Here is a 14809-nt window from a genome sequence, read left to right on the forward strand (position 1 = left end):
GTGTCTGTATGTTCGAATTTAAAGTCGCCCTTAAGGATTCTCAATATTGAAATCTCTAGCCCATTGCTTTGTGATGTAATGAATTTGCGCCAATCTAGCAAAAATCACGACGAGATGTTTTATCAGTGTTCTTCAACTGTTAGACTAACTGTAGCACGTAAGGCGTCATGTGTAAGGCGTCATGTGTAAGGCGTCATGTGCAAGGCGTCATGTGTAAGGCGTCATGTGTAAGGCGTAATGTGTAAGGCGTCTTCTTAAGACACGCTAAACATTTGTTGTAGAACGCGGAAGTTGCCTACCAGTTCTTCTGATCGATTTACGGGGGCTCCGCTGGAAAATAGTTCGTACACATCTTCTACATTTGAGGGATGTTCCGTTTTATTTACTGGGCTTCAGCATAAGTATCCACCCGTCATAAATTTACAATGCCATTTCACTAATGACTGCTTTCTTGTGGTTATTCCCTGAATTCCTTTCGAAATGCACGTTGAACAAGTATCCATATTAAATTTTTGCAGACTTAAGAACAGAAAACACCTTTTCTAGTTAAGTGAATGCCATTACAGGATCTGGAAAGAAGTTTTTAAAAATTGATTAAGCTTTAAAATGGTAGTACTGTCATCTTCCTACCATGCATAGTTAAGAAGATATGAAGAATTTTTGAAACACCCTCCTAGGGTTACCAGAAATATTTGTATCAGTCCGACAGCAAAAGGCTACGAAAATATCTCAGTTTTTGTCGGAGTAATTTCTGAATCTTTTGACTTCCGGGTCGCCAAAAGCTTTTATGAAAGTATTCACCTACAGTTTTTTTTTTATAATGATCAGAAGTGGTCATTATGAGTGAATAGGAAAGTCCCATGAAAATAACTCCTCAGAATGTTTATCATCATTGACATAGGTTACCACATGATATAGGCAGGTAGATAATCTTTCTCTTCGAAGCCATTAATAAAAAACAAACCCAAATTTAAAAAAAACAAAAAACAAAAAACAAAAACAAAAAACAGACATCAACCCTAAATTTAAAATGCTCTTCTATTAAAAATAATAGCAACTTGATTTATATAAATCTCTGCAATCATATAAAAGCAACTTTGTGTGTGTGTGTGTGTGTGTGTGTGTATGTGTATGTGTGTGTGTGAGTGTGTGTGTGAGTTCGTTCTCTACTTTTGACACTCTATAACAGTTGTTTTCATAGACGTCACCACTTATCAAGGCCGATAGGCCACTCAAGGATAAGGGTTAAAGAGTGTAGTCAAAATGACCATATAGTAATCGATAGTAATGAAAGTTCCGTAAATGTGTTAACTTAAGTGGAACGGCTCTTCAGAAACTTGTTCACGTTGGACTTGAAGACAACCATATTATAGACAGCTGGAAAGCATGAAAACGGAAGTTATCAAGATTGATACCTAAATATTTAGAATTAACCAAAGGAACAGAAATAGCATAGACACAAAAGTGCATTGTCGAGCCTGTTATGCAATACGATTAATGAACTTCCGGTCATATTAGAAGAAATGAGATTAATAGCGGGGGGGGGGGAAGCATAATTTAATTAGTAAAATTAAAATTTAAGTCTTGTTAAATGAGAAAAATAAAAAGAGAAATATGGTGTCACCTTTTCCATATGAAATCGCGTCTTGCAATACTATTTTGTAGAGGAAAACACTAACAGAATTACACACAGCTCATCATGGGATTTCACGAATAAAATCATTATTGAGAGTTTACACGCAATGGCCAAGGATAGAAACTGTGAGACAATATAAAGGATGCCAATGATTAGCGAAGAATCCGCTATTATAGATTCAGCCATTGCTGCAGACGTGTCCTATGAACTCGATGACATATCGACTATCAAAAACGGAACATATTAATTGCTCATCTTAGACAGTCTCCAAAACAGGACAGACATCAGACGGTAACAAATACGTTAAATATATTTAATGAAACTTTTAGTTTTTTTCGTCTCCCGAAAAATAAAGCCAGTGACAAGAGAACCCTGTTCAGGAACAAATGCTGCAAATCACTGTCAATTGAGCACGTGACAACACATGTTTATCATCTAAGATCGAACGGAATGACAAAATAATTTGTAAAGCACATTCAAACGAGATTTAAAAAAGTATCATGGTGCGGGCACAGATGAAAACATATTCAGAAATTCTTGGCAGTTTACATCGTGGCGCCAAATCCGAATACAATGTCACGTTTTCACGATCAAAGTAAATATCCGACAGAAAAATAGTCTATGTGCTTGAGAAGCTGTCACTTATTCTGGCGAAAAAAAGTCACCAATAAAAGAAAAACAAAGGACTTAATGTCTATAGGTCCGGGGATACAATTTTCTTCAGAAACTTTAGAACGGACAGAAAGTTGTAAGAAAAAGAATTAGTGTCCAAAAGAATTGGACAAGTCACATATGAGCTGAAAATGACATTGGAATAACATCAGATGTCACGAAGACATTAATAGATACACTATATTATTCGTTTAGTATTTCTTCTGTGTAAGTATACTTTAACTACAAAGGTAGAAATAACAGTGGATCAAAGGGCAAGGATTGAGTGGGAAAAGACTCCAAAAATGTAAATTAAGATCCTAAGAAAAGAAAGTATTAAAGCTAACTTTCACGGGACAATTTATCTCAGGGGATGTAATTTTATGAATATAAATACATCCGGGTCTTTTACTCCTGTAATAATGTGACTGCTTAAGCCGATAAATACAGGCTGATGAAGTCATTCGAGAGAGGCGTGTGAATGTATGTGAACCTTATCCTCAGAATTCCGGATTCGACTGCGACACTCGCTCCGTATTGCGACATACCAGAATTATTCCTCGAAATGAAGCAAGACTGCTCAGCTACTTTAACGATGTATACCGATTTTCCGGGATCATTTCACTTGCATGAACAGTATTTTCGTACATCAGAAAGCAAATCTTTATGAACATACGTAATGCAGATTTTTTAATAGTTTTAGAAATTTGCAAAAGTAACTTAACTTAAATAACTGTAATTTGTAAACTAATGATCTGATTTGTCTATTGAATGATATTTGTAGAATGTCCAAACAATTATTGCTTCAATGGCGGCACTTGTTACATGCATAGAAATCGAAAACGATGCAAATGTACTGACAAATGTATTGGAAGACGTTGCCAATTTTGTAAGTATTTTCATTTTTTACATATATAAAATAATTAGGACAACTTAGCAAAAGATATTCATGCAAATATTTCAATTCGTATCCGATGTAAAATTTCTTTTTTCATTATTAAAATCGAAATGTTGCTTTTTATTTTGGTGAATTTCTTTCATGGGATTATTAATGTTTTGGACAATGAAATTACGGTTAAAAATTCTACTTTTTATCATGGGATTATCTTTTTATCTTAAACAATAAAATTGGATTGCAAAGTTCTAATTTTTTCATGAGATTATTTAATTTTTAATAATGAAATTACCTTAAATTTTTTTTCATGGGTTATTTATTTTTTCACAACGAAATTACGTTTGAAAAATCTATATTTTAATGGGATTATTTATTTTCTTTTATAATGAAATTACGTTGAAAAATTCAGTGCGCATTTAATGGACTTTTATAAACTATCAGAAAAATGTGCTACATAAAATTATCGATTATTTTAATCGATATTTTTATTTTTAAACACATAAAAACAAAGTGTTTGTAATTTTTTTTCTAAAAACGATTGTGTTTGAAGGCTATATCAATGCGGTGATTTAACGTATACAAGAATAATGATAATATTATCGGAAATTTTCAAAAGATGACATTAAAACTGTCAATAATTTATATTGAATCTTTTAGGTTGTTCTGCCGAGTATTGCAATAGCCGTGGTAAATGCGAGATCGTCCGAAGAAGATTTAGGAGAAGGAGAGTATGTCGATGTAATAGACCTTATTATGGTAGATATTGCGAAAAACGTGAGTATTTTCATTCTCGTAACTCACCAAATAATTGATAATACAAAAAGACAAACATAGAAAGTAATATTACGATGAACTTACAATAAAAATCCCGGATATTCTTTATTGTTAATTGAGTCTAATATTGACAAATATTTTATTTTGTCGTAAGTTTATCATGTTTTATATCATTTTTCGTTCGCTTTTATTATTTTTTATATATTTTATATATATTTTATGTTCACAAACGACGGAAATTACTTTTCAATTACCAGTATTTTCAATTGCAAAACACGTTTTACTTCGATGATACTTATAAATTTATGTGCGTTTAATGCACAGACTGTGATTTTTCACATGCTGTTTTTTTTTTTTTTAGAATTCCGTGCTTGATTTTAATATCGTTGGCTCTGTGGACCATATAGTTCGCGGTAATTCTGTAACAAAATGCACACTCCTGCAAAACATTACTATGTTAATTCTCTGCCAAACGGCACACTTGCAAGTCTTTCTGACGTCATAGGTCAATCTTATTGTAATTCTAAATCAGGTTTTGTTTACATACATTCTAATCTGATCTCCCATTATATAAAATCCCATTACGACTCAATCTAAGTCTTTTATTTTCCAACATTTTTTTGTAATGGAAACATTTTATCTGAGAGTTTCCTATTTCATACAGTTTATTTCGCTACATAATAATTATGAAAATAATAATAATAATAATAATAATAATAATAATAATAATAATAATAATAATAATAACAATAATAACAATAATAATGATAATTGTTGTGGTTGCAAGGTTGAACAATGATTAATAAGGAAATACAATGAAGACGCAAACAACAAGATAACGCAATAATAAGTGTATTAAAGAAAAGGAATATATACAATATGTACAATTGACGGTGTCGAGTCAGAGAGTCTTGGTGGGAGGACATGTACGCTCTTCGGCGTCACTTCCGGTGGCATTTGAGTAAGACACCAAGGCCAACCTAATAATAATAATAATGAAAATAATACTAATAATGAAAATAATAATGATAATAATAATAATAATAATAATAATAATAATAATAACAATAATAATGATAATGATAATAATAATAATCGTAATGATGATAATAATAATATATATATATAATAATAATGATAATAATAACAATAATAATGATAATAATAATAATAATAATGATAATAATATATATAATAATAATGATAATAATAATAAATAATAATAATAATAATAATGATAATATTAATAATAATAATAATAATAATTATAATGGTAATAATAATGACAATAATAATAATGCTGATAATAATAATAATGATAATAATAATGATAATAATAATGATAATAATAACAATATATATATAATGATGATAATAATAATAATGATAATAATATTAATAATAACAATAATAATAATGATAATGATAATAATAATGATAATAATAATAATGATAATAATAATGATGATAATATTAACATTAATGATAATAATAATGATAATAATAATGATGATAATAATAATAATAATGATAATAATAATGATAATAATAATAATGATAATAATAATGATAATAATAACAATATATATAATGATAATAATAATAATGACATAATATTAATAATAACAATAATAATAATGATAATGATAATAATAATGATAATAATAATGATAATAATAATAATGATAATAAAAATGATGATAATGATAATACAAATGATGATAATATTAATATTAATAATAATAATAATGATAATAATAATGATGATAATAATAATGATAATAACAGTAATAATAATAATAATGATGATAATAATAATAATAATAATAATGATGATAATAATAGTGATAATAACAGTAATAATAATAATAATAATAATAATGATAATAATAATAATAATGATAATAATAATGATGATAATAATAATAATAATAATTATGATGATAATAATAATGATAATAACAGTAATAATAATAATGATAATGATAATAATAATGATGATAATAATAATGATAATAACAGTAATAATAATAATAATAATAATAATAATAATAATTGGAATTAGAGGAATGGATGCAACGACTAACAATAATGAAAACAACTTGAATTATTAAGGAAAACCCTAGAATGCGGAGACTAAAACACATGAACCACATGCGTGAGCCAGACAAATTGTAGCAGAGGTAAACCATGAAGAAGCGTTACAGGGAACGAAGAACACTGAAGCTGCATATCAACAAGTTCTACATCCCCATCACCTTTCCTTCCCATTGCCCCCCCATAAAAAGCAAAATTGTGATACCAAATAATCGAGAAGGGTCGAGGAGGAAGGAAAGACCGAAGAGAGAGTGCTGTCCAGACCTCCGCTGGGCAAGCGCGAAAAGAACTTGGACCTTGCGGAGGCTTAGTGCCACTCGAATTCCAGTGTAGACCAATGGCCGCTGCCAGCGAGAAATCAATGGCGAATGGCTGTTGCGATAACGCAAATTTATTTGCAAATGCTATTGAAAGAGATGGAGAGTTCTGGACGTCAGGGCAGACTTGTTGTCACTCAGCTTCCAGAGAACACTACAAGTTTTCGATCGGAGATCTTTGATGACCTGTGTGAAAGTATGTGAGCCAATAATAATAATAATAATAATAATAATAATAATAATAATAATAATAATAATAATAATAATTATTATTATTATTGTTATTATAATAATAATAATGATAATAATAATAATAATAATAATAATAATTATTATTATTATTATTATTATTATTGTTATTATTATAATCTATATCTTATTACGCTTGTCGCTTCGGCCGTTATCATACTTTAAAATAAACATGGAATATTCCAAATTAATTCTAATATGAAAATGGAATATTGCAAGCCAGTGTCTGGTCAATACAGATCAGAATGCTCATAAGTTCCTTATCGCCAGCGAGTGTATGGTGGGTACAGGTCACAATACTCATAAATTATTTATCGCCAGCCAGTGTATGGTGAGTTCAGATCCAAATACTCAAAAGTTATTTATCGCCAACCAGTGTCGTGCACGTGCAGATATCAATACAAAGTTACTTATTGCCAGCCAGTGTCTAGTGGGTACAGTTCACAATACTCATAAGTTATTTATCGACAACTAGTTATTATTATTATTATTATTATTATTATTATTATTATTATTATTATTATTATTGGTTCACATGGAGCTTTCACACAGGCCATCAAAGATCTCCAATGGAAAACCACGTAATAATAATAATTTCTTAGATAACTGCCCGTGTGTAGAATATATAACAATATGCCCGAATATTACAAAATTCAATACAGACCAGCATAATATTGTATTATATTAAGCTTCATCATGAAAAAGATAAAAACAAAAATAAAATATAATAATGACAATTAGTCGAAACTTTATATTTATCTTTAAGAGCAACATCGTTTTTTATATTATTTAATTAGAATACATTATTGAAATGAGTATTATTTATTCATTTATGTAATTGCGGACTATTATCAACATTTTTTTAGTGGTTGTTTCACGACGTTTCGGCCAACTATTCCTCTAGTCTTCATCGAAAGGTTAACGGTTTAGGGTAGGCTTGAAACCACTCTCTTCAAACAATGCTCACCTGGAACCGTAGAGATTCAACGCCTCTATCAACTGCCCCACCAAAGCTGGCCAGACGATAAATTTGCCAAAACGTGGTGAAGGCAGTAATTGCTGAGGACGTAGTAAGGAGAATTGGAGTTCCTATCCCGTTGGTGTCACCACCTGACGAAGGCCAGAGGAATAGTTGGCTGAAACGTCGTGAAACAACAACTAAAAAGATCAGGATAATAGTCCGCAATAAAATAAATTAAAATCTTTGTTTTTTAATTTTTAATCTTGATATACGTCCAAGGATGGAGTACTGCTGCTACATCTGGGCAGGAGCTGTTAATAACAGCCTATCCTGCCTTGACAGAGTACAAAATAGACTTCGTAGCCTAGTGAGGGATGCCCTTTTTCTTCCCTGCAACCTCTCTCCCACTGGAGAGACGTTGCGAGCCTGTCTTTGGTTTATCGTTATTTCCATGGCAGGTGCTCGTCTGAGCTCCAATCTCTTGTCCTCTCTCGCCAATCTTTCACGATAAACACCCGTCTAGCTTAAACCACTGTCAATAATTTTCCCTACTCTTTATCTGTGCCTAAATCAAAACGTAGATTCCATGAACAAAGCTTCTTTCTTAGAAGTGCACGCCAGTGGAACTCTCTTCCGTTTGCCTGTTTCCCACCTGACTACAACTTGGATGTCTTCAAGCCCAATATAAACAAATTCCTGATGAACTGCTCTTTAAAAATCTCCATTACTAACGGTTACTACGAGACTATCCCATTGATTACTGTATACGCAATAACCCTTATGCCCGAGTGGCTTTCGGGTCTTACATGTAAAAAAGGTATAAGGATTAACTCGTAAAATATTTTCTTTCATTTTCCATTAACAGAAAAAATTAGAACTACAACCAATACGAACATTGTAGAAACGACAACTAAAAAACCAGGTAAATAAGCGACTCTTCATTTTTTATCGTGTGATTCTTGTTTTTATTTGATGTGTTTCTTTAATAACATATTAACGTATAGAAATTGTTGTTTAATCAGGTTCTTTGCCTTTTTCAATATTCATGCAAAATAGCAAATCTAACTCCTTTGATGTATCAATTTGTTATCGGCTAAAATGGGATTCTGAACGTTTATATATATATATATATATATATATATATATATATATATATATATATATATATATATATATATTGGTAACTTGAGTATTACATCTTTATAACTGTATTAGAAGTGACATTAACCAGTTGTCTGAATCCGAATAGTCTTTACTAAACCATTGCTTTGCATGAACAGTATATTTGTGTATCAGAAAGTAATGCTTCATCAACACACGAAATGCAGACGTTTTTCTATTGTTTTAGTAAATTTACAATTTATTAGCTTTACTTAAATAACTGTAATTTATAAACTAATAATCTGACTGAGTTCAAATCCCGGCGTTTACTATTAGACAATTAGTCTCCATAAAAAAAAATATATGAAACTTTTATTAATGTTGAATAGTAGGGTTTTCATATTGGGGTTCTTATTACGAATAACGATGATGGTAACGATGTCACTTCTTAGGGGGCATTTATAACAGGCTGTGATTATTCTTCCTTATATTAGAGAGGAGAGCGTGATATGATGCACAGTTCTTAAAGATGAAGGGAGATACATAATCTTCGAAGCGTTACACAAGGTTCATTATAAGATGATAAACACAATTACCTTTCGTTCGTGATGAAGGATGACACAAGACAACAGTTACAAAACACAATGATGACTACTTTATCGGTCGGTCGATGACGTGAGGAATTAAAATTTAGATCTACATAGTTTAAACGTTCTCCCTTCGCCTCTGGGGGATCAACTCCAACTCTCTGACTCTCAACTCTCAACTCAACCCAACACTCAACTGACAACTCAACTGCCTGACTAACTAACTCTTAGATCCTATATTGAGACTCTCCCTTTGTCTATGATGTCAGAAGTGTGTTTTTCAAATGTGACCAATTTTCACGTGGCTCCACATATGTTTGTCCAAACACCCTTTTGGCAACAAAAGAATCCTCAACATATAACTGTAACCTATTTTTTAATTTTTAATTTGCATTGTTCATTCTTTTAGCTGGCATTTTTAATATTCCAATGTCTAACAGAATGGACAATCAACTCTTTTTCCGATATAAACAATATTTAACAATTCTAATAGAATTTAGCAATATACTAAATTTCTAACATTCCATTTCTTAACCTTGCCTACAAGGTTCAATCCTAGGCTTATCCTAATCTCATTTTCACTTATCTAATATTCTAATTATTTACATGGGAAGGAGACAGCCCTTGCCTGTACCATTAATAGCATCACCTATGCGCCAGGCCCAAGCTATCTTTTAGCTATTGCACGAATAAAATGTGTTAGGTTTGATTGTCTACTCTGGTTGGCGATCCACTGCAGAAAACAAGGAAAAAGATTAAATGCCTCTCTGCATTGACATTCTGATACAAGCCTTATCTAAGAATACTCGCAGACTCGTAAAGTACATTTGTGTGAAATTTCAACAAACCTGGTCCAGCCGTTTTGGAGTACTTAGGCAGTGAACTCAGACACACAGACACGCACACACATACAAAATGCGTTTTATATATAAGAACAAATAAGTAAGACATGCAAGAAATATGTTGTTAACTTGTGAGTAAGGAATGTTCGTGTCGAACACTCGAAAGGGACTATTGTTTATTTATTATCTGATCTTCCATGGTTGGGTCCGTACCGAATGGTATATATATATTATTTAATTGGAATGCATTATTGAGATGATTATTATTTATTAATTTATTATTTATTGCGGACTATTATCCTCATTTTTTCTTAGTTGTTTCACGACGTTTCTTTGGACCCGAATAAATAAACATGAATTTTTAAGACCAAAAAATTCAACCTTAATCGCCCTTCAGGGTTCGCAGTTGAAAGAGGCGTTGAATCTCCTCGGTTCCAAGTGAGAATTGTCTGAAGATAGAGGTTTCAATCCTACCAAAGCCGGCCAGAGGCTTACTTGACCAAAACGTGGTGAGATGACAACAACTATGGAAGGCAGTAATTGCAGTGGATGCAGTCAGGAGATTCGGAGTTCCTATCTGTCGCGGTTACCACCTGACGAAGACCAGAGGAATAGTTGGCCGAAACATCGTGAAACACCTACGAAAAGATGAGGATAATAGTCCGTAATAAATAAAGAAATTAATCTATCTCTAAGTTTTATACTCTAATAGAACTGTAAAAGGCTTAGTAAATCGTCTTTATGGACGATTCAATTTGCTATACTGACTGTCCTAATGGGATATTCATGTGCTAACAAGGAAATTGGGAAAGCAATGATTATCGGTTTACAGATCTCAAAGACGTTATATTATGTAGAAGCATTAAGAATCAAACGCGAATCCAAACATGTCAACGCTTTTAATATAGGAAAACATATTGACTGACCATGGATGTAAATATAATACCAGTATATACCGTGTAAATTCCACGGCAGTTGAAAATTTTTAAAACATAGATAAAATGAATAAAAAAAAATAAAACAAATGACATCGAAATAAAAAAGATGTTAATCTTTTAATCTTTAAATTCCTTATTAATCTTTTAATCGTTAAATTCCTTTTTACTCTTTTAAAGCTAAAAAGAATTGGTTTAAACAATTTAGATTTAGATTTTTTTCAATGAAACGTCAACGCACAACATTTTTTTTCTGAATAATATTTTATGTAAATTATAAAAGAACAGCCATCAATTCACTTGCACATTAAAAAATATTTTTTTTAAGAAACTATAAGAAAACTTAGTTTCCTCTTAACATGGCCTTTTAAATTATAAAATTAAATTAGCCAGTTGAATGCACTCGCAAAACATTTAACAAAAAGCATCTGTTGATCCTTATACAGCAATAAAACAAAAAAAAATTAGAATTAACTTTAGATGTCCTTTTCTCTTCGCTGCAACCTCTATCTCACAGAAGAGATGTTGCGAGTTTGTCTCTGCTTTATCGTTATTTTCATGGAAAGTGTTCAACTGAGCTTCAATCTATGGTCCCCCCTCGCCAAACTTTCACAAGAAACACTAGACTAGCTGAAAACATTATCAATAATTTTCCCCACTCTTTATCTGTGCCTAAACCTAAACATAGATTCCATGATCAAAGCTTGTTTCTTAGAACTGCACGCCTGTGGAATTGTCTTCCGTTTTCCTGCTTTCCAACTGTCTATAATATGGTTGTCTTCAAGTCCAACGTGAACAAGTTTCTGAAGAGCCGTTCCACTTAGGTTAACAAATTTACCGAACTTCCATTACTATCGATTACTATATTGTCCTTTTGACTACTCTACACTCTTTAACCCTTATCCTTGAGTGGCCTATCGGCCTTGATAAGTGGTGACGCCTATGTAAAAAAAAAAAAATTAAATTGAAGGAGAAAAGAAGTTTAAGTGAAATTAAATTTCTCTACCCCCAAAATAATAATAATAAAAAAAGAATAAAACAAAATGACACCTCCTTCTCGTTTAAAATGCACTGCATTTATTTTTCAACAAAAATAACAAGATGAACAAGTAAAGGTTCGGTCGGTAAGAGTTCTTGAGAAATCATTATGATTAGAATGTTCAAAGTAGGTGAAAAATCCTTTGAGGAATTCCTAATATTAAAAGGTCATGTTAGATGAAAGTTCTTCATTAAATTAATAAGATTAAAAGATGAAAGCACAAGATTGCTGCTGCTAGTATTTGGTTTTGGAAAACCGTTAAAAAAAAAATCTTCTAAATTTTTTCATTGGTCGCTTGTGGCACGTGGTATTGTCTTGAACCACGTCCGCCAGAAATATTTTAATTTTATTTTTATTGTTATGAGAAAAACGTGTGGGCGCATTTGAAATTATGTCGTTGCTGGAAGAACTTATTTTTGTGTGAATTGTTTGCGTGCGAGTGCGCGCGTGTGTGTGCATGTGTGTATGTGTGTGTGTGTGTGCATGTGTGTATGTGTGTGTGTGTGTGTGTGTGTGTGTGAGTGAGTGAGAGTGAGTGACAGCACAAACTTTTAAAAATACATAAGTAAACGTGTGTTTAAATAAAATAAACATGCTGCCGAAATCCGCACACACTTTTTCTATCTTTCTCTTACTCGCCCCCCTCTCTCTCCCTCTCCCTCTCTCTCTCTCTATATATATATATATACATACATATATATATATATGTGTGTGTGTGTGTGTGTGTGTGGGTGTGCGTGTGAAATTTTTGTGGCAGGAGGTGCGCAATCTCCAACCACACCTCTTCTGAGGCGACATTGTTAAATACCAGTCGCAAGCGAAATATATGTACAGGATGACTGGAAACAAATGCCGAGATAAGCGGAGAGCACATACATCGCCTATTATTCCTATATGATGGAAACAAAGAACAGAGAGAGAGAGAGAGAGAGAGAGAGAGAGAGAGAGAGATTTAATATGAAGAAAAATATATAGCAAAATATAGCTTCAGAAATTATTCGAGAAAAACAGCAGTATATTTAGAGACAGGAAGAGAGGAGAGAGAGGGAGGGAGGGAGAAAGAGTAAAAAATAGAGAGTGACAACATTGATTTGAAATATATAAATATAAATATTACAAGCAGAAAGAAAGATTAAACAGATTGACAGGGAAAGGAAAGGAAAGGCGAGTTGAGATAGATAGACAGATAGATAGACAGACACACAGACAAGGATGTGAGGTCTGTATGAAGAGAAATATATAGAAAAAGAAAGCAATGACAGAGAAGGAGAGAAGAAGAGAAAGAGAGAGAGAGAGAGAGAGTGTGTGTGTGCGTGTGTGTGTGTGTGTGTGTGTGTGTGGTACTAACCAAACTCAATGACAGAGAAGGAGAGAGAGAGAGAGAGAGAGAGAGTTGAAAATGTAAACTGTGCGGATATTTTCTTTTCCCAAAACCGTTAAAAACCAGACATATTTTTGACCATTTTTTTAAAAAAGAAAATTATTTTAATCATTTTAAACTGATAAAGAACGACTATAAAGGGAGATAATTCCTTTAACGTTAATTTCTTTAACATGTTTGTGATGAGCATGGTTTTGTGACACTGGACGTACGGTCACGTAAATTAATATTTAGAATAAACTAATAAAATTCCTTACATTATTAAAATGTGATTTCTTTTACTGTAAATTCAATACGATATGTTATGTGGCTTCCAACATTATGTCAAACATCAAATTAAAACCTTTGAATGATATTTTTAGAATGTCCAAACAATTATTGCTTCAATGGCGGCACTTGTTACATGCATAGCAATCAAAAACGATGCAAATGTACTGACAAATGCATTGGAAGACGCTGTCAATTTTGTAAGTATTTTTGAATTTCTTTTCTATATACAAAATAATTTATTCCATCTTCTATAATATAAATCTCACCTGTCTGTTTAAATGTATGTATGTATGTATGTATATTTGTGTGAATTTGTTTATATCATCGTCAATTACTATTCCAAAAGTGTTTGTCTCAACCAATTTTTTTTTTATGTAAAAAAAGAAAAAAAAAACAACAAAGCGGGAGACCAGTACTCGCATTAAGCTGGTCTGCAGTTTGACTTGTTGCTGGCTATCTTGCTCTTGCTTGTTGCTGGATGTCAACATTTTGAACCGAGAGAGAGATTTAGCTGTCGTACAAAGCTAAAACTCTATAACACCATCGTTGTATAGATATTCCCTCAGGTATTTGTCTATTATAAAAAAAAAAGAAAAAAAGTCCTGTGGCGATAAAAAAGCTGTGACGTGTGTACGCCTGTAATGCTGGATGCATGTAACAACTATTCTGCCATCATTATATGTATCTATGTATGTATGTGCGTTTGTATGTTTATATGTGTATGTGTGTATATATTTATATATGTACATGTGAGTTTATATGTATTTATATCTATGTGTATATGTGTGTATATGTGTCTATGTGTATATATGTTTGTGTGTGTACATATATACAATTATAAATGTTTGTATGCATGTATGCGTGTATATGCATGTATGTGTATGTATGCAGGTGTGTATGTATATGTATTTGTATGTGTGCATGTAAGTGTGTATGTGTATTAATGCATATATATGGATGTGTATGTATATGTAGGTAAGTGTATGTATATATATGTGCATATGTGTACGTATATGTATGTGTAAGTATATGTGTGTATGTATTTGTATATGTGGATGTATATGTATGTATATG

The 14809-nt window shown here is 31.8% G+C and overlaps 1 long non-coding RNA gene across 1 annotated transcript; it reads left to right on the forward strand.

Moving 5' to 3' along the window:
• The first annotated feature begins 3081 nt into the window (after nt 1–3081).
• LOC145245711 (uncharacterized) lies at nt 3082–8502 on the forward strand. The gene is made up of 3 exons (XR_013863024.1): nt 3082–3176; nt 3840–3956; nt 8446–8502. It is a non-coding gene; the product is annotated as an uncharacterized LOC145245711 (long non-coding RNA).
• Nucleotides 8503–14809: the final 6307 nt, after the last annotated feature.

The sequence above is a fragment of the Euprymna scolopes genome, chromosome 23 (genome assembly GCF_053919585.1).
Source record: "Euprymna scolopes isolate OS-2025 chromosome 23, ASM5391958v1, whole genome shotgun sequence".
In the NCBI taxonomy this organism is placed as follows: domain Eukaryota; kingdom Metazoa; phylum Mollusca; class Cephalopoda; order Sepiida; family Sepiolidae; genus Euprymna; species Euprymna scolopes.